The sequence below is a fragment of the Herpailurus yagouaroundi genome, unplaced genomic scaffold (assembly GCF_014898765.1).
Source record: "Herpailurus yagouaroundi ecotype Mexico unplaced genomic scaffold, PumYag 566, whole genome shotgun sequence".
NCBI classification, from domain to species: domain Eukaryota; kingdom Metazoa; phylum Chordata; class Mammalia; order Carnivora; family Felidae; genus Herpailurus; species Herpailurus yagouaroundi.
This window is the reverse complement of record NW_024412783.1, coordinates 1,467,631-1,488,238: the sequence shown is the minus strand read 5'-3', so window position 1 is coordinate 1,488,238 and position 20,608 is coordinate 1,467,631.

Genomic DNA, 20,608 nt, shown 5'->3' with positions numbered 1-20,608 from the left:
ACTTTTCTTTTTTTTTGTATGATTGCTGTGCTTAGGAATTCCAGTATTATTTAAATAACAATGGTGAGAATGGACAACCCTGTCTTCTTCCTGACCATAGAGGGAAACCTCTCAGTTTTTCCCCATTCCATGATATTAGGTGTGGGTTATTCATAAGTGCCCTTTATTATATTGAGGGTTGTTCCCTGTAAACTTAATTTGTTGACAGTTTTTCTCTACAATAAATGTTGTACTTTGTCAAATGCTTTTTCTGCATCTATTTAAAATATCATATAGTTCTTAAATATTCTATGATTGATATCATGTAACACATTGATTTGCAAATATATTTTTTAACATATTTATTTATTTTTTCAAAATTTTATTTAATTTCTAGTTAACATACTGTGCAATATTGGTTTCAGAGGTAGAAATCAGTGATTGATTCATCACTTACGACACGGAGCACATCATAACAAGTACCCTACTTAATACCCATCACCCATCTAGCCTACCCCCCCACCCACCTCCCTTCATCAACTCAGTTTGTTCTCTCTCTTAAAAAGATAACTTTTATGGTTTGTTTTCCTCTGTATTTCCCCCTCCTTTATGTTTATCTGTTTTGTTTCTTAAATTCCGCATATGAGAGAAATCATATTGTATATGCCTTTCTCTGACTTATTTCACTTAGCATAATATGTTCTTAACTCCATCCACATTGCCAATGGCAAGGTTTCAATCTTTTATGGCTGAGTAATACTCTATTGTATATATATATATATATATATATATGTACCACATCTTTACCCATTCGTCAGTCAATGAAAATTTGGGCTCTCTCCATTGTTTGGCTATTACTGACAATGCTGCTGTAAACATTGTGGTGCATGTATGCCTTGAATTTGTGTTTTTGTATCCTTGGGTAAATAACTAGTAATGCAATTTCTGGATCATAGGGTAAGTTCTATTTTTAACTTTTTGAGGAACCTCCATACTCCAAACCTCCATAGTTTGCATTTCCACGAACAGTGTAAGAGTGTTCATCTTTCTCTGCATCCTTGCCATTGCTGTTACTTCCTGTGTTTTAATTTTAGCCATTCTGACAGGTGTGAGGTGGTATCTTACTGCGCTTTTGATTTATATTTCTCTGATAATGAGTAATGTTGAGCATCTTTTCATGTGTCTATTAACCATCTGGATGTCTTCTTTGAAAAAATGTCTGTTCATGTCTTCTGCCCATTTTTAATTGGGTTGTTTTTTGGGTATTGAATTTGATAAGTTCTTTATAGATTTTGGATCCTAACCCCTTATCAGATATGTCATTTGCAAATATCTTCTCTCATTTGAAAAGTTGCCTTTTAGTTTTGTTGATTGTTTTCCAACACCAATTGTTGAAGAGGCTGTTTTTGTTGTTTTTTTTTTTTCCCCTCATTGGCTATTCTTTCCTTCTTTGTTGAAGATTAGTGGACCATATAATTGTGGGTCCATTTCTGGGTTTTCTGTTCTGTTTTATTGATCTATTTGTTTGGTTTTGTGTCAGTACCATACAGTCTTAAGTACTACAGTTTGAAATATAACTTAAAGTCCAGAATTGGGAAGTGTCCTGCTTTGCTTTTCTTTTTCAAGATTAGTTTGCCTAGTCAGGGTCTTTTATGTTTCCATACAAATGTTGGCACTGTTTGTTCTAGCGCTGTGAAAAATGCTGGTGGCACTTTGATAGGGATGCATTGAATGTGTATATTGTTTTGGATAGTATAGACATTTTAACAATTCTTTTTAACTCTTTTATCTCTGTGGTAAGGGTTTTCCTGAAGTCTTCCATTTTTGTTCCAAGCCCAGCTAGTGTCCTTTTGAGTGTTGTTTTAAATTCTCCACCAGGCAATTACTTATATCTGTTTTGCTTAGATTTCTGGTCATTATCTTAACTTGCTCTTTCATTTGGGATGAATCCCTCCATCTTGGCATTTTGTCTGTCTTTGCCTTCCTCTCAATGTTAGAAAAGTCCGCTATGTTTCCTGCTCCTTAAGGTAATGGCTTTATGAAGAAGAAGTTATGTAGTGTCCAGGGCCTTGCCCTTGAGCGAGTGTCTCTTGTGAAGTCTGCTGTTGTGTTTTGGCTGCTCTATCCCTCAGGCCAGCTGTTTGCAGAGGCTGTCCTTGCCTGCTTTGGGCAGTGTTTATTTCTTGGCCAGGATGTGGTGAGTTTTACCTAGGTGTGTTCTGGTCTGCTTGTGAAATGAGACCTGATAGTACTTTCAGTAGAAATGGAGCCTTGCAGAACTCTGCCAGGAGATGTGTTCTGGGCAGCATTTTCTATGGGTCTTCTGGGGAACAGGACTGCTGCAGTTGACTGAAGCGAGCTTGACTGAGAAGGGTAATCTCACCGAAGCACAGGGGTGTGGGATAAGCAAGTTATTGGTACAATCAAGTTATTCAGCAAAAGTCAGCACGGCACTGCTTCCCATAGGTGGCTCTGTGCTTACGTTGAGGAATGGGGGAGGCAAATGGCACCAGCCAGCTCCTTTGTCTCCAGAAAGGTGTCACCATGTATGCTGCCTCTCAGGAAAGAGCTCCCAAGAGAGGACATAATCTTCCCCATTGTGTGTCCCAGGTGTTTTTCAGATTGCTGTTTCCACACTGCCTCTGGGTTTTTTGCCTGCCTTCTCTCCAAGAGCAGCGTAGTACCCTCCAGGCTCTATCCCAGCTTGTATACTGACCTTTGAAACTCTAGGCTTTAGAGACATGGTGTGGGCAGGGGTTTGACCTGATCTTCTAGGGGAGGGGCCCACTCTGCTGGGACTGAGACAAACTTGACTGAGAAGGGCTGTCTTGCCAGAGTGCAGGGGTTTGGCTCTTGGTGTAAGCAAGTTAGGCAGTCAGTGCTGCTGCTGTGCTGCTTCCTGCAGGTGGCTCTGTATTCATGCTGAAGACTGGGGAAGGCAGATGCTGTTGACCAGCTCCTTTGTTTCTGGACAGGACTCTCTGTGAATGCTGCCTCTCAGGTAGACTCTCCAAGAAGAATGAATAATCTCCCTGCTGTATGTCCCTGATGTTCTTCCTATAGCTATTTCCATGCTGTCTGTCTCCCAGTTGTTTGCCTGCCTCCTCTCCAGGAGCAGGGCAATGCCATTAGGGCTGTATCCCAGTCAAACCCACTGACCTTTGAAATCCCAGGCTAAGCCCTGCTGGTTGCAAGAACTCACAAAAATCAGCCCCTCTTTTTTACCCAGATAATGTTTTTACGAAAATTTTCTCCTTGTCCATTCCCCTGTGTGCTCTACTCTCTCTAACCCTTCTTTGCAACCACAGCTCTCTCCTTCCTCCACAGCACCACCATCTGTCTTTCTCCTAAACCATGTCTCCTCACTTCCTACCTTCTTTGATTTGGCCTTTTCTCTTTATTTACCTGTAGAGTTTTTATGTCTGTCTTCAGGTCAATTTCTGATATATTTAGGATGATTGGATAGTTATCAAGCTGTATTTGTGGGACAAGATGAGCCTAGAGTCCTCCTACTCTGCTGCCATTTTCTACCTTTTCCACCCAAGCTTCTGGTCTTAGCCTACCTTGGAAACAGATCTCTTCCCAACAAGCTTTCCTATCCTGTATGTGCACATCAACAAAAAATGTGTTCCTTTAATAATATGTCTTAATATATTTTGTGTAAAAAATTTTTGCTAAAGGACTTGCTGAGGTCACCTCCAGTTTACACCAACTTGCCTCACATCCGAACTGGCAAAGTAATGAAGGTAGAGCTCTCAGAGGCTGCTATGTGTCAGGTTTCTTCAGGAATGCTCACTTTATTAATATAAAGATAGAGGATGGGGCGCCTGGGTGGCGCAGTCTGTTAAGCGTCCGACTTCAGCCAGGTCACGATCTCGCGGTCCGTGAGTTCGAGCCCCGCGTCGGGCTCTGTGCTGATGGCTCGGAGCCTGGAGCCTGTTTCCGATTCTGTGTCTCCCTCTCTCTCTGCCCCTCCCCCGTTCATGCTCTGTCTCTCTCTGTCCCAAAAATAAATAAAAAACGTTGAAAAAAATTTAAAACAAAATATATAAAGATAGAGGATAGAATTGTCAGTAATATGGATGTACAAAGTATTACTATTAATACCACCAGCCTGATACTTGAGTGTGCTTCTATTAATAGAAAGAAATAGTATTGCTTATATCAATCCTAAGGTGATCACCTAAATGAGCTCTCACCTTAGAGACTAATTGCTCTCTTGTTCTGAGAAATGAGGGCGATTTTTGATTTGGTACCAAGGGATTCATTACTGTCAGGACTCCTTCAGGAATCATTTTTGCACCATCTAAAAGTTCAATCTCTTTGCATTCAAATCATACAGTCTCAGGTATTGAACAAACTACGCAAGTGAAGAGGGAAGGATATCTTTCCAGGTGTTGGAGTGGAAGATGGTGTTTGGAGGGTTTGATTTCCATGTTGGGGAATTATATTTATGGAGTTAAAAAATCCCAGCTTCCTGCAAGCCCATGCTGGACTCTTGCCACGTGCTTCTTTTCCCTGTAAGGGGGAGGCAGCACTTTATGAAAGGCTGTGTCTATGTGGCCCTAGCCTGGCCTTTTGGGGACTAGGAGTGCTGGCAGAGGCCAAGTGATCACCATAAGTCCTCATTAACCACTGATACTTGGGATCTTCCCTGGAGGGTTCAATAGGAAACTTTTTTTACAAAATAGTGCTTACTTTTCTTTGATAATGAAAGCAATCAATAGGGAATTTATAATGGAAGAATCATAATTTTTCAAAGAACATGCTAATCATAAAAATCTCAAGAGGGTAAAACCTGGTGGCTCCCTGGCAGCCAATACACTCAAGATAGATCATATTTGTATATGCTTATCTGCATATATATATATTTATTTATTTATGTGTGCATGTGCGTATGTGTGTATGCATCTGTAACATACACATTTATATTTATTTTAAAATATTTTAGACATATAAAAATTACAGAAATAGTAAAAGAAAATACTTTTCACCCAGCTATTCCTAGTGCTAACGTTTTATGTAAGCATAGCACAGTTGTTAAAACCAGTTAGAAGTTAAACTACTTTTTCACTTTTCATGAGTTTTTTTCACTAGTGTCCAACCAGGACCCTGTATTGCATTTGGCTAGAATGTACTTTTAGTCTCTTTCCATCTCTAGCCAATCCTTATTCTTTTCTAACTTTGACATATTTTAAGATTACTGAGTGACCCACAGTTTTGGTTTGTTGGCTGTTTTCTCATTATTTAATAGAGGTCATGCATTTTTGGCAAGAATGCCACAGAAGGGATATCGTTTCCTCCCTAGAGCACCATATCAGGGAGTAACTGACATCAAACTGCCTTGTTAGTGGTAATGTTAGCATTGAATAGCACAGAAAGGTTTTGAGTTAGGAGAAAACAAACCTGACACTACAAGCAGACTGTTCCAGCCTAGATAAGTAGCCAGCTATTTCTTTGGGAAGTGTCTTTTCACTCACTACCAGCAGAGGAACCTGTACTCTTAAGAGGATGTCCCTCCACCAGGCCTGACTGTGTAAAACCACCATCCCTTCCTTAGGCTCTAAAGAATATGGAGTTGCCTGGGTGTTTTTGTTGGTTAAGCATCCAATTCTTGATTTTGGCTTGGGTCGTGATCTCACCATTGGTGGGTTCGAGCCCTGTGTCAGGCTCTGTGCTGACAGCTAGAGCCTGCTTGGCATTCTATTTCTCCCTCTCTCTCTGTCCCTCCCCAACTCACACTCTCTCTCTCATTCTCAAAGTAAGTAAATATTAAAAAAAGAAGAAGAAGAAGAAGAAGAAGAAGAAGAACATGACTTGTTTAGGACACCTGGGTGGCTCAGTCAGTTTAGTGTCCAGCTCTTGATTTCAGCTCAGGTCATGGTTTCATGGTTCACGGTTGAGCCCTGCATTAGGCTCCACTTTGACAATGAGGAGCCAGCTTGAGGTTCTCTCTCTCCCTCTCCCCTGCTCATGCACACTCTCGCTCTTTCTCAAGAAAAAATAAATTAATTAAATTAAAAAAAACTTAAAAAAAGGAATATAGACTGGCTTGATGGGAGGCATGGGCTTTGGCTTCATTAATCCTGTCCTCTAAGTTAGTTTTTCTCAAACACATTTGACCATATCCTATAGTAATAACAACAGGAAAGATGAAAATAACAAAACAAATGACCTCACTGAGTGAGGTGCTAAATGTTTTACATTTGATATCTTTTTTATTTAATTCTAATGACATTGTGCAGTAGGTCCATAATTATTATGTCCATAATTCTCAGATAATAAAATTGAGACCCAAAGAGATCAAGAAATTTGTCCAAGGTTACAAGGCTCCTAAGAGGCAGGGCCCAGATTTAAGTTCAGACCTCCAGTCCCTCAAGTATGACCCTTCACCACATATCATGCTACCTCCAAATAGCCAAAGGGCCATAAGAATAATCCATGTTGTGAATGGACCCAGTCCACTCATGTATATAAACACACACCACACACCACACACAGGCACACACAAACCACACACCAAACACATGCCACATGTACACCCCCACACCACACACGCTCCTTCCCACATATCACACACACCACATACAAACCATACACTCTCCCACACACACTTACACACATAGTGATACACACAGTTACATACTCATGCAGTCATAAATGAAACAAAAGTTGTGCAGAGTTTCTCTCTACCAGGTGTGATGCTCTGAAATTTTGTCTTGTCTATTTCATTTTTTAGAATTATGGACTTTTCATATTTCTTTAATGGTTCTATGAATGATGAGAAAACCCTGCCTATAGTTCATTTGCTTCAGAGATGCACACACTATCCTCTTCTCTGTGTGCTAATTATGAGACTAGAGCAGTGGAACCCAGAGGTGATGGCAAGGTGTACTGCGTGTGCTGCAGGCAATTTTGAGAAAATCTTTAATTATGCATGTGGAATAGGGGTTATGCTTTTTGAATTTTCCCAAGTTTTGGGAAATTTTTAGAATTCTCCGTTCAATGTTATGTTATCTCTTTTATTCAATAAGAAATATGTACTTTGATGGAGAATTGCAAGAAGATGGTCTAAGATACTTTTAAGAAAATGTTTTGAAAAAAAGTCCAGACCCTTGCAACTAAAGACTTTATAGCTAATTTGTACTTTGGCAAAGGCCTGTAAAATGAAAACCTTCTCTGTGGTCTTTGCAGTAAAAAGTTAACTCAGAAGTTCTGGATGGTCTAAACCTACACATTCCAAACAAGGTCTTCTGTGGCTCTTGGCAGGTAACTATAAACACTTGGAATATTGTACCTGATAAAATTGTCTTTGTTTAACTTGGGCTTGGGCCATCCCAGATAATCTATGCCAACAACTTGACTTACATTGGGGACCTTGAGCAATGTGGTATTAACTTGACCTTTGGAGGGTCTGGAGACTAAGGTCAGCCCCCCAGGCAGGCAATCATAACTATGTGACTGACTCCCTCCAAAAAAAAAAACCCTGGACACCAAGGCTCAGGTAACCTTCTGTGGGCTGTCATACATCACTGATAGGAGAATTAAGCACTGTCCATATGACTACTGGAAGAGGAAAACTGGAAGCCTGAACCTGCTCTTTCCTGGATCCTAAAAGGTTTATCTTTGCCAGTTTTAATATATATTCTTTCACAGTAATAAACCACTACCATGAGTATAACAGCTTTTCTCAGTTCTGCGAGTCCTTCTGTTAAATCTGAGGGTGGTCTTGAGGACCTTCAACAACAGGTTTGGACACACTTGGGAGTAGCAAGGGCATGGGTGTAGGGAGTGAGGGGTCTGCTGCTCAAGGTAGTGATCTTGTGGTAAGACTGCCTTTGAGGACATTGTAAGTGAATGGCTCTGACTCTGAGAAAGCAGCTGAGGGATAGGCAGGAGTATGGGAATGAGAGTGAGGAATGGTTCTTGTGCCCTTGGTGGACCAGGAGAAACAGTGTTAAGGTTCTCTTTTTCAGTACCCTATTATGGAACCCACATTAAATTAGAGAACTTATTTCCTTATATTCCTTTAGAAGAGAGGTAGTTAAATTATAGGGAACTAGGTACACTTAAGGATTAGAAAACTGCAGCCTGGGGCTTCCTGGATTCCACTGGGAGGACCAAATTCAGGGACCCTATTTTTTTTTTTCTCATCCAAGATTTTCTTTCTTTTTTTCTTCTTTTTTTCTTTCTCTCTCTCTCTCTCTCTCTCTCTCTCTCTCTCTTTCTTTCTTTCATCTTTCTTTCTCATTCTTTATTTTCAAGATTATATTTAAATTCAACTTAGTTAACAATATGGTGTCATATTTGTTTCGGGACTAGAATTTAGTGACTCATCATTTACATACAACACCAGGTGCTCATCACAACAAGTGTCCTCCTTAATGCCCTTCACCCATTTAGCTCATCTCGCCACCCACCTCCCCTCCAGTAACCCTCAGATTGTTCTCTATAGTTAAGAATCTCTTATGGTTTACCTACATGTTTTCATCTTATTTTCTTTTTTTTTCTTCCCCTATGTTCATCTGTATTGTTTTTTTAAATTCTACATATAGGTGAAATCATATGGCATTGTTCTTTCTCTGACTGACTTATTTTGCTTAACATAATACATTCTAATCCATCCATGTCATTGAAAATGTCAAGATTTCACTATTTGTTTCTTTAAAATATTTTTGTAATTCAATTTTAGTTAGTTAATATACTGTGCAATATTGGTTTCAGGAATAGAATTCAGTGAACCATACTACACCCTGTGCTCATCACAACACGTGTCTTCCTTAATACCCATCACCCATCTAGCCTATCTCCCACCTCCCTCCCTCCATCAACCCTGTTTGTTCTCTATAATTAAGCATCTCTTGTGTTTTGTTTCTCTCTCTTTTCTTTTGTTCCATCCCCTCCCATATGTTCATCTGTTTTTTTTTTCTTAAGTTACACATGAGTGAAATCATATGATATTTTTCTTTCTCTGGTTGAATATTTCCCTTAGCATAATACATTCTAATACATTCTAGCTCCATCCACGCCCTTGCAAATGGCAAGATTTCATTCTTTTTGATGATATATATATGTATATATATATATATATACACACACACACACATATATACATCTTTCAATATATTATGTGTGTGTGTGTATATATATATATATACACATATATACTACCTTTTGATGTTATATATATATATATATATATATATATATATATATATACACACACACACACACACATACGTACCATTCACACATTGATGGACATTTGGGCTCTCTCCATAGTCTGGTTATTGTTGAAAATGCCTGTATAAACATCGGAGTGTGTATAACTCATAGAATCTGTATTTTGGTATCCTTTGAGTAAATACCTAACAGCACAATTGCAGGATCAAATGGTAGTTCATTTTTACATTCTTGAGGAACTTCCATACCATTCTCCAGAGTGGGTGCACCAGTTTGCCTTCCCATCAACAGTGTAAGAGGGTTCCCCTTTCTCTGTATTTTTGCTTTTGTTTCCCTTGACTATGGAGATATGTCTACTAAGAAGTTGTATGGCCTATGTCAAAGAGGTCGCTGCCGGTGTCAAAGAGGTTATCCTCTAGGATTTTGATGGTTTTCTGTTTCACATTTAGTCCTTTCATCCACTTTGAATTTATTTTGGCATATGGTGTAAGAAAATGGTCCAGTTTCAGTCTTCTGCATGTTGCTGTCCAACTTCCCAATACCATTTTTTAAAGAGACTGACATTTTTCCATTGGATATTCTTCCTGCCTCATCAAAGGTTAGATGACCATATACTTGTGGATCCATTTCTGGGTTCTATATCTGTTCCATTGATCTATGTGTCTGTTTTTGTTCCAGTACCATACTATCTTGATGATTGCAACTTGTAATACAACTCGAAGTTTGGAATTGTGATCCCTCCCCCCCCCCCATTTTTTTTTTCTTCAACATTACTTTGGATATTTGGGATCTTTTGTGGTTCCATACAAATTTTATAATTGTTTGTTCTATTTCTGTGACAAGTACCAGTGCTATTTTGATAGAGATTGCAGTGAATGTGCATATTGCTTTGGGTAGCATAGACATTTTAACAATATTTGTTCTAAGCTATGAACATGGGATGTCTTTTCACTTATTTGTGTCTTCTTCAATTTCCTTATAAGTGTTATATAATTTTCAGAGTACACATCTCTTACCTCTTTGGTTATGTTTATTCCTAGCTATATTATGGTTTTTGGTGCAATTGTAATGGGATCAATTCGTTGATTTATTTTCCTCCTGCTTCATTATTGGTATATAGTAATGGAACAGATTTCTGTACATTTATTTCACATCCTGAAACTTTGCTGAATTCATGTATCAGTTCTAGCAATTTTTTGGTGGAGTCTTTAGGATTTTACACATAGAGTATCATGTCATCTGTGAAGAGTGAAAGTTTTCCTTCTTCCTTGCTGGTTTGGGTGCCTTGTTTGGGTGATTTATTTCTTTTTGTTGACTGAGCACTTAGTCTATGACTTCCAGCACTACGTTGAATAACAGTGGTGAGAGCGAAAATCCCTCTTCTGTTCCTGACCTTAAGGGAAAAGCTCTCAGTTTTTTCCCCACTGAGGATGATATTAACTGTAGGTCTTTCAAATATGGCCTTTATGATATTATATATGTTCCTTCTATCCCTATTTTCCGAAAGGTTTTTAACAAGAAAGCATGCTGTATTGTCACAAATGCTTTTGCTTCATCTATTGAAATAATTATATGGTTCTTGTCCTTGCTTTTATTAATGTGGAATATCACATTGATTGATTTGCATTTACTCAACCACTTCTGCATCCCAGGAATAAATGCCATTTGATAATGGTGAACAACCCTTTTTATGTATTATTTGATTTAATTTGCTGCTATCTGTTGAGAATTTTTGCATCCAGGTTCATCAGGGATATTGGTCTGTAATTGTTTTTAGTTGGGTCTTTGGTTTTGGAATCAAGGTAATGCTGGCCTCATAGAATGAGTTTGGAAGTTTTCTTTCCATTTATATTTTTTGGAACAGCTTCAAAAGGATATGAATTAATTCTTCATATGTTTGATAGAATTCCCCTGGGAAGCCATCTGACCCTGGACTCTTGCTCGTTGGGAGATTTTTGATTACTGTTTCAATTTCTTACTTGTTAGGGGGTCTGTTCAAATTTTTTATTTCTTCCTATTTCAGCATGAAAGTTCATGTTTCTAGGAATTTATTCATTTCTTCCAGATTTCCCAGTTTGTTGGCATATATTTTTTCATAATATTCTGCTATAATTGTTTGCATTTCTGAGGTGTTGGTTGTGATCTCTCCTCTTTAATTTATGATTTTATTTATTTGGATCCTTTCTATTTTCTTTTTGATAAGTCTGGCTTGGCGCTATCAATTTTGGTAATTATTTCAGTGAACCAGCTCCTACTTTTGCTCATCTGTTCTATTGATTTTTTTTGTTTTGTTTTTTGGTTTGTATATAATTTATTTCTGCTCTAATCCTTATTATTTCCATTCTTTTGCTGTTTTGGGGCTTTATTTTCTGTTATTCTTCCAGCTCCTATAGGTGTAATATTAGGTTGTGTATTTGAGAATTTTCTTCATTCTTTTTTTTTTAATTAATGTTTTTATTTATTTTTGAGAAAGAGAGAGTGAGAGAGACTGTGAGCAGGGTAAGGGCAGAGAGAGAGAGGGAGGCACAGAATCTGAAGCAGGCTCCAGGCTCTGAGCTGACAGCATTGAGCCCAATGAGGGGCTCGAACTCATAAACCATGAGATCATGACCTGAACTGAAGTCGGATGCTAAACAAACCAACCCAGGTGCCCCTAGAATTTTCTTCATTCTTGAGTAAGGTCTTCATTGCTATATACTTCTTATGACCACCTCTGCTGCATCTCAAAGGTTTTGGACTGTTGTGTTATCATTTTCACTGGCTTCCATATATTTTTAAATTTTTCTTCAATTACGGAGTTCACAAATTCATTCTTTAGTAGGATGTTCTTTAACCTCCATATATTTGTGGTCTTTCCAAATTCTTTCTTGTGGTTGACTTCAAGTTTCAAGTGGTGTTTTGTGAAAATATACATGGTATGATCTCAGTTTTTTGTATAGTTTAGGCCTGATTTGTGGCCCTAGGAGAATATTTCATGTGCACTCGAAAATTGCTACTTTTGGAGCAGTGCTTAAGTGCTGCTTCTTAAGGGTGAAATGCTTTGACTATATCTGTTAAGTCCATCTTGGCGAGAGTCTCATTCAATGCCATCATTTCCCTGTTGATCTTCTCTTAGATGATGTATCCATTGCAGTAGATTCAATGTTAAATTTCTCTTTTATTATTGTTTATTATCAATGAGTTTCTTTAAGTTTCTTCTTAACTGATTTATAAATTTGGGTGCCTTCAAGTTGGAGGCATAGATATTTACAATTGTTAGAAGTTCTTGTTGGATGGACCCCTTTATTATAATATAGTGCCCTTCTTCTCTTATTATAATCTTTGGCTTAAAATCTAGCTTATTTGATGTGAGTATGGCTACTCCAGCTTTCTGTTGATGTCCATTAGTGTGATAAATGGTTCTCCACCCCCTCACTTTCATCTGGAGATATGTTTGCATCTAAAATGAGTCTCTTGTAGGCAGCATATCAATGGACCTTTTTAAAAAATCCATTCTGATAACCTATGTCATTTGATTGGAGCATTTAGTCCATTTACATTCTGAGTAACTATTTATAAATATGAAACTAGTGCTATTGTATTACCTGTAAGGTCATTGTTCCTGTAGATTTGTCTGTTTATTTCTAGTCTGTGTTGCTTTTGGTTTCTCTTTCCTGCTCAAAGAGTCTATTTAATAATTCTTGCAAAGCTGGTTTAGTGTTTACGATCTTCTCTAGTTTTTGTTTGTCTTGGAAACTATCTCTCCTTATCTGAATGACAGCCTTGCTGGATAAAATATACTTGGCTGCATATTTTTCCCTTTTAGCACATTAAATATATCATGCCCCTCCCTTCTGTCTTGCCAAATTTCTGTGGACAGGTCTGTTGCTAACCTTATGTGTCTACCCTTGGAGTCTAAGGACCTTAGTCCCTAGATGCTTCCAGAATTCTCTCTTTAACTTTGTATTTTGCAAATTTCACTATCATATGTCTTGATGCTCACCTGTTTTTGTTGATATTTAGGGGAATTGTCTGTGCCCCTTTGACTTGAATGCCTGTTTCCTTACAAAGATTAGGGAAGTTCTCAGCTACAGTTTTTTCAAATAAATCTTGTTCCTTTTTCCCACTTTTCTTCTGGGATTCCCTTGTAAAGGATATTATTGAGCTTTATAGAATAGCTGAGTTCCCTAAGTCTACATATGTGCTGTAATAGTTTTCTTTCCGTCTCCTTTTCAGCTTCTTTATTTTCCATGTATTTTATCTATCACCTATTCAATCCTCTGCTTCTTTTATCCTCATTGTGATTGCATCAGTCAGTTTTTCATCTCAGTTATAAAATTTTTATTTCAGCCTATCTAGTTTTGAGGTCTTTTATCTCTGTAGTAAGGAATCTGTTTTTTTTTTTCTATGCTTTTCTTCAAACCCAGCTACTATTTTTATGACTGTTGTTCTAAATTCTTATTTAGATATGTACTTATATTGGGTTCCTATCTTTTAAAATTTTTATTTGAATTCAAGTTGGTTAACATTCAGTCCAATATTCATTTCAGGAGAAGAATTAAGTGATTCACCACTTGCATACAACATCCAGTCCTCATAATAACAAGTGCCCTCCTTAATACCTATGAGCTATCTAGCTGATCCCTGGCCCACCTCCTTCCATCTAAATTCTGTTCTCTATGTCTAAGGGTCTCTTATGGTTTATATCTCTCTTGATTCTATTTTGCCTCTCTATCATATGCTCATCTGTTTTGTTTCTTAATTTCCACATATTTTGTTAGCATAATACATTCTAGCTCCAACCACATCGTTGCAAATGGTAACATTTTATTATTTTTGATGATGGAGTGATATTCCTATATATGTATATCACATCTTTTTTATCCATTTATCAGTCAGTGTTTATTTGGGTTTCTCAATAGTTTGGCTATAGTTGATAATTGTGCTATAAACATTGGAATATATGTACCACTTTGAATCAGTATTTTTCTATCCTATGGATAAATACCTAGCAGTGCAATTGCTGAATCATAGGCTAGTTCTATTTTTCAATTTTTGAGGAACCTCCACACTGTTTTCCAGAGTGGCTGCACTAGTTTCCATTCTCACCAGCAGTGCAAGAGGATTCCCATTTCTTTGCATTCTCACCAACACCTGTTGTTTCTTGTGCTGTTAATTTTAGCTATTCTGACAGGTAGGAGGTGGTATATCATTTTGGTTTTGATTTGTATCTCCCTAATGATGAGTGATGTTGAACATCTTTTCATGTGTCTGTTAGCCATCTGGGTGTCTTGCCTGGAAAAGTGTCTGTTCATGTCTTCTGCCCATTTCTTAACTGGATTATTTGTTGTTTGGGTGTTGAGTGTCATAAATCCTTTATATATTTTGGATACTAGTACTTATCAGACATATCATTTGCAAATATCTTCTCTCCTTCTGCAAGCTGCCTTTTAATTTAGGTGATTGCTTCCTTCTCTGTGTAGAAGCTTTTTATCTTGATGAAGTCCCAAATAGTTCATGTTTGCTTTTGTTTCTTTTGACTCTGGCAACATGTATAGTAAGAAGTTGCTATGACTGAGGTCAAAGAGATTGCTACCTGTTTGTCCTGTAGTATTTTGATGGTTTCCTGTATCACATTTAGGCCTTTCATTCATTTTGAATTTATTTTGGGGTATAGTGTAAGAAAATGGTCCAGTTTCATTCTTCTTCATGTTGCCCTCAAGTTTTTCCAACACCATTTTTTGAAGAGACTGACTTTTTTTAATGAATATTCTTTCCTGCTTTGTTGAAGATTAGTTTACCATATACTTCCCTATTTCTGGGTTTTCTATTTTCTTGCATTTATCTCTGTGTCTGTTTTTGTGCTAGTACCATAATATTTTGATGACTACAGTTTTGTAATATAGCTTGAAATATGTAATCATGATATCTCCAGATTTGTTTTTCTTTTTCAGGATTGCTTTGGCTATTCAGGGTCTTTTTTGTTTCCATACAAATTTTAAGATTGTTTTTTAAAACTCTGCAAAAAATGCTGGTGGTAGTTTTATAGGGATTGCATTAAATTTATAGATTTATTTGGTTAGTATAGATATTTTAACATTTTTTTGTTCCAATCCATGAACATGGGATGCTCTTTCATTTATTCCTAGGTATGTTCTTGGTTTTGGTGCAATTGCAAATGGGATTGATTTCTTGATTTATTTTTCTGTTGATTCATTATTGGTGTATAGAAATACAATAGATTTCTGCATATTGATTTTATATCCTGTGACTTTCCTGAATTAATCTATTAGTTCTATCAATTTCTTGGTGGAGTCTTTTGGGTTTTCTAGAGTATCATGTCATCTGTGAAGAGTGAACATTTGACTTCTTCTATGTCAATTTGTATGTCCTTTATTTCTTTTTGTAATCTGATTGCTGAGGCTAAGGCTTCCAATTCTATGTACATACTAATTGTGAGAGTGGACATTATTATCTTATTCCTGACTATAGGTCAAAGGCTTTCAGCTTTTCACTATTGAGGGTAATATTAGCTGTGGGTCTTTCATATATGGCCATTATGATACTGAGGTATGTTCATTCTATCCTTACTTTGTTGAGAGTTTTTATCAAGAATGGATGCTGTATTTTGTCAAATGTTTTTTTCTGCATCTGTTGACAAGATTATATGGTTCTTATCCTTTCTTTTATTAATGTGGTGTATCATATTGATTGATTTGTGAATATTGAATCAGACCTGACGGTCAGGAATAAATCCCACTGAATCATGGTGAATAATTCTTTGAATGTACTGTTGAATTAGATTTGCTAGTATCTTGTTGAGAATTGTACCCGCGTTATTCATGGATATTGGCCTGTAATTCTACTTTTTTAGTGTGGTTATTGTTTGGTTTTGGAATCAAGATAATGAAGGGAAAACTTCATAGAATGAGTTTAGAAGTTTCACTTATATTTCTATTTTTTAGAATATTTTTGGGGGAATATGTATTAACTCCCCTTTAAATTTCTGGTAGAAACGCCCAGGAAGTCATCTAGCCCTTGACTCTTGTTTGTTAGGAAATTTTTCATTACTGATTCAATTTCTCTTCTGGTTATGTGTGTGTTCAACTGTTCTATTTCTTCGTATTTCAGTTAAGGTAGTTAGTGAGTTTCTAGGAATTTTTCCATTTGTTTCAGATTACCTAGTTTTTTGGCATATAATTTTTCATAGTATTCTCTTGTAATTATTTTTATTTCTGTGGGGTTGGTTGTGATCTCTCCTATTTCATTTGTGATTTTATCTATTTGGGTCATTTCTCTTTTCTTTTTGGAAAGTCTTGTTAGGGCTAATCATTTTTGTTTATTCTTCCAAAGAACCATCTCATAGTTTCATTGATATGTTCTAGTGGTTATTGTTTGTTTGTTGGTTGGTTGGTTTGTTTCTCTATCATTTATTTCTGCTATAATCTTTATTATTTCCCTTCTTCTGCTGTCTTTAGGCTTTATTTTTTCTTCTTTTTTTAGTTCCTTTTGATGTAAAGTTAGGGTGTGTTTTTTGGAACTTTCTTGTTTATTGACATAGGCCTAAATTACAATATATTTTCTTCTTAGTACTTCCTTTCCTGCAAGCCAAAGGTTTTGGACTGTTATGTTTTCATTTTCATTGCTTCCATGTACTTTTCAAATTCTTTAATTTCCTGCTTAACATATTCATTCTTTAGTAGGATGTTCTCTAACCTCCATGTATTTGAGAGGTTTCCAATTTTTTTTTCTTATGGTTGACTTCTAGTTTCATAGTGTTGTGATCTGAAATTATACACTCTATGATCTCAATCTTTTGTACTTGTGGAAGGCTGATTTGTGACCCAGTGTGTGATCTTTTCTGGAGAATATTCCATGTGTACCCGAAAAGAATGTGTATTCTGCTGCTTTAGGATGGAATGCTCTGAATATATAGCTCTTAAGATGGTTCAGTCTACTGTGTAATTCCTATACCTTGTTTCCTTGTTGATTTTCTGCTTAAATGATCTGTCCATTGATGTAAGTGGAGTGTTAAATCCCCTTCTATTATGGTATTATTATCGATGAGTTTCTTTATGCTTGTTATTAACTGATTTATCTTGTTGGGTTCTACTAAAATAGGGGCATAAATATTTACAATTTTAGACCTTCTTGGTGGATAGATCCCTTAATTGTCACATAATGCCCTTCTTTATCTCTTTTTACAATCTTTGGTTTAAAATCTAGTTTCTCTGATATAAGTATGGTACTCCATCTTTCTTTTGACATTCATTAACATGAGAGATGGTTCTTTGTGCCCTTACTTTCAATCTGCAGTTGACTTTAAGCCTTAAATAAGTCTCTTGTAGGCAGCATAGAGATGTATCTCATTGTTTTATCTTTCTGATACCCTATGTCTTTTGGTTGGAGCATTTAATGCATTTAAATTCAGAGTTATTTTTTAAAGATTTGAATTTAGTGCCATTATGTTATCTGTACAGTTGGTTTTTCTGGTGATGCTGTCTGGTCCCTTGTAGTTTTCATTCTTTTGGTCTTTTTTTTTTTTTTTTTCTCCATCTAAAGACTTTCCCTTAAAATATCTTGCAGGGCTGGTTTAGTGGTCCCAAACTCCTTTAGTTTGTTTGTTTGTTGTTTGGTCTGGGAAACTCTTTATCTTTCCTTCTATTCTGAATTATAGCTTGCTGGATGAAGAATTATTGAATGCATATTTTCCCCATTCAGCACATTGAATATTCCCTGTTACTCCATTCTGGCCTGCCAAGTTACAGTGGACACATCTGCTGGCAAACTTATGTGTGTACCCTTGTATGTTAAGGACCTTTTCCCCCCTAGATGCTCTCAGAATTCTCTCTTTACTTTTGTATTTTGCAAGTTTTACTGTAGTATGTTGTGGTGTTTACCTGTTTTTTTTTATTTTTATTTTTTTAATTTTTTTGGAGAGTTCTCTGTGCCTCTTAGAATTGAATGCCTGTTTCATTCCTCAGATTAGGGAAGTTCTCAGATATAATTTGTTCAAATAAATCTTCTGCCCTTTTCCCCACTGTTCTCCTTCTAGGTCTCCTATGATATGGATATTATTTCAGTTTATGGAAATGCTGAGTTCCCTATATCTACCTTTGTGGTCTAATTGTTTTCTTTTCAGCTTTATTATTTTCCATAATTTTATCTTTTATATCATCTATTTTCTCCTCTGCTTCTTCAATCTTTGTTGTGATTATTTCCAGTTGATTTTACATCTCAGTTATAGCATTCTTTAAAATTTCAGCCTGACTAATTTTTAGGTCTTTAATCTCTGCAGCTAAGGTTTCTCTGGTGTCTTCTATGTTTCTTTCAAGGCCAGGTAGTAGGGTTATGACTGTTATTCTAAATTCTTGTTCGGATATATTGCTTATGTCTGTTTTAAGCAAGTCTTTAGTTGTGACTTTTTCTTGACCTTTCTTTTGCGGAGAATTCCTCCACCTTGTAATTTTGGATCAGTTTCTCTCTTTTTTGTGTTCTGAAACTTGTTTTTTTTTCCCTGTACTTAATAGTAATGCTATATTAAAAAAAAAGTCATACCATATTCCTGGCCTGACACTTCATGGAGTGTTTCTAGTGTGTGCTGTATGTACTCTCCTGTTGTGTTATGGCTGCTCTTTCCCACTGGTCAATCCTTTGCAGAGTTGCTCCTTGCTTGCATTGAGGACTGTTTGGATATTTAATAGGAGGGCTTTGATTTTTTTGTTAAAATAAACTTGGGGAAAAAAAGCATAACAGGAGACTAATAAAAGTCTGATTCAAAAAATAAATAAATAAAGGGAAAATAATGAAAATATCCCAACTGACAATCAAAAAACTGTAAGCCTGATGGGGGGAGGAGGAGCCAACATGTCAGAGAAGTAGAGGGATCCATACTTCCTATATCTCTCAAACAAAGAAGTGAAGAAGCCAAAGGACTTTGAACACAAGAGCCTGGAAGTCAAAGAGACGGAATCTACTAGGAAGAAAATGGGAAAGCTGGAGAAAAGATAGATGGATGACTGCGAACTGTGGGAGATAAGAAAAGGCCGTGTGGTCATGGAAGGGAGGGACCCCCTTTTGCAGAGTGACAAAGGGAAGATAAGAGCAGCTAAGGAAGTGTAGGACCATATCTGGACAGGAGAAAGACCTCAGACTGAGACTGATAAATATCCCATCTCTAACTGCAGAGCTTTCTTTGGACTGGGGCTGGCTCCCTGTTTGTGCACCTGGGGAGGAGGGGAGCCAGGGGCCTAGGTGTGGTGGTAGGTCAGGGGTTCAGTTGCAGTTGGAGAAAGTGGTTACCTCCCTAGAGGGCTGCATGATAATACAAAGCCTGCCTGCATACGCCACCCTGGCGAGGTCAACGGCTTAGTCTACAGTAGGAGAAAGCAGCCCCCTCCCTGGAGTGCTGTGGGAAAAGACAAAGCCTGCCTGTATCTGCCTGCATCCCCACCCCTGCGGCTCAGAGGTGAGGGCAGCATCTCAGTCCATAGTAGGAGAGGGCGGTCCTCCCTGAAGTGCAGTCGCACAGACAAAGCCAGCCGGGACCACATATCAGACCACACTGAAAGGCCTTTCCCCAGTACCAGAGCGAATGAAGTGGGACTTTGAATCCTAGTGAAGCACAGGGTCAGGGGAGTTGGTGAAGTGAGAAAGACTGCCCCTTCTGAACCTGCAGCACAGTGAGGATGACTCAAAAGGAGTCCACCAGGTCCGGTTCTGTGAAGAGACTGGGGATCACCATTTTCAACCCCCCCCCACCACCACCACCAAGGCGGGGCCTCAGGGATCACAGCGGGGCCCCATAGTGGAGTAGGTCCAGATTACACCAAACCACGCCCCTATGCACTGGGTAACTGTATCAACCAGATCTGCACACACCCTGTGCACAGCTCCTCCCAACAAGCACTGCAGCATTGCCTGGATTAATTTAGGTTAATACCGGATATATACGTATATTCTCCCTCCCCCCCATTTTTCCTCCTTACCTCTTCCCTCCCCTAGGCTGGTACTGTGGTTATTGGTTTGTCTAAACAGACATATTTAATCCATTGCCTTGGTACATGTTCTACACCTCCTTCTTTACATTCCTTTTTCTCTCTCTGGAATAATCAAACCATATACTTTCTCTGGGTAACTTTACCTTTGTTTCGCTTTCCCCACCTCCTTCTTTATTTTCCCTTCTGTATCTATGGATTAAGCCTTTTAGTCTCTCTGCCTAGTCAATGTTTATTTTTTTTTCTTCCCCCCCCCCACTCCTGTCATTTGTCTGTTTGTATGTGCTCTTCCTTCAGCACAGCCTCCACCCTCTTCTTTACTTGTAGTCAATATTTTTGGGTTTGTTGTTTTGTTTTTAGTCTTTAGTTTTTTTTTTGTTTGTTTATTTGCTTGTTTGTGTTCTTTGTTTCTGTGTTTGCATGTTTTTGTCTCCTGTTTCTCTGTTTTCCTTTCAGGGCTACTCCAAGGA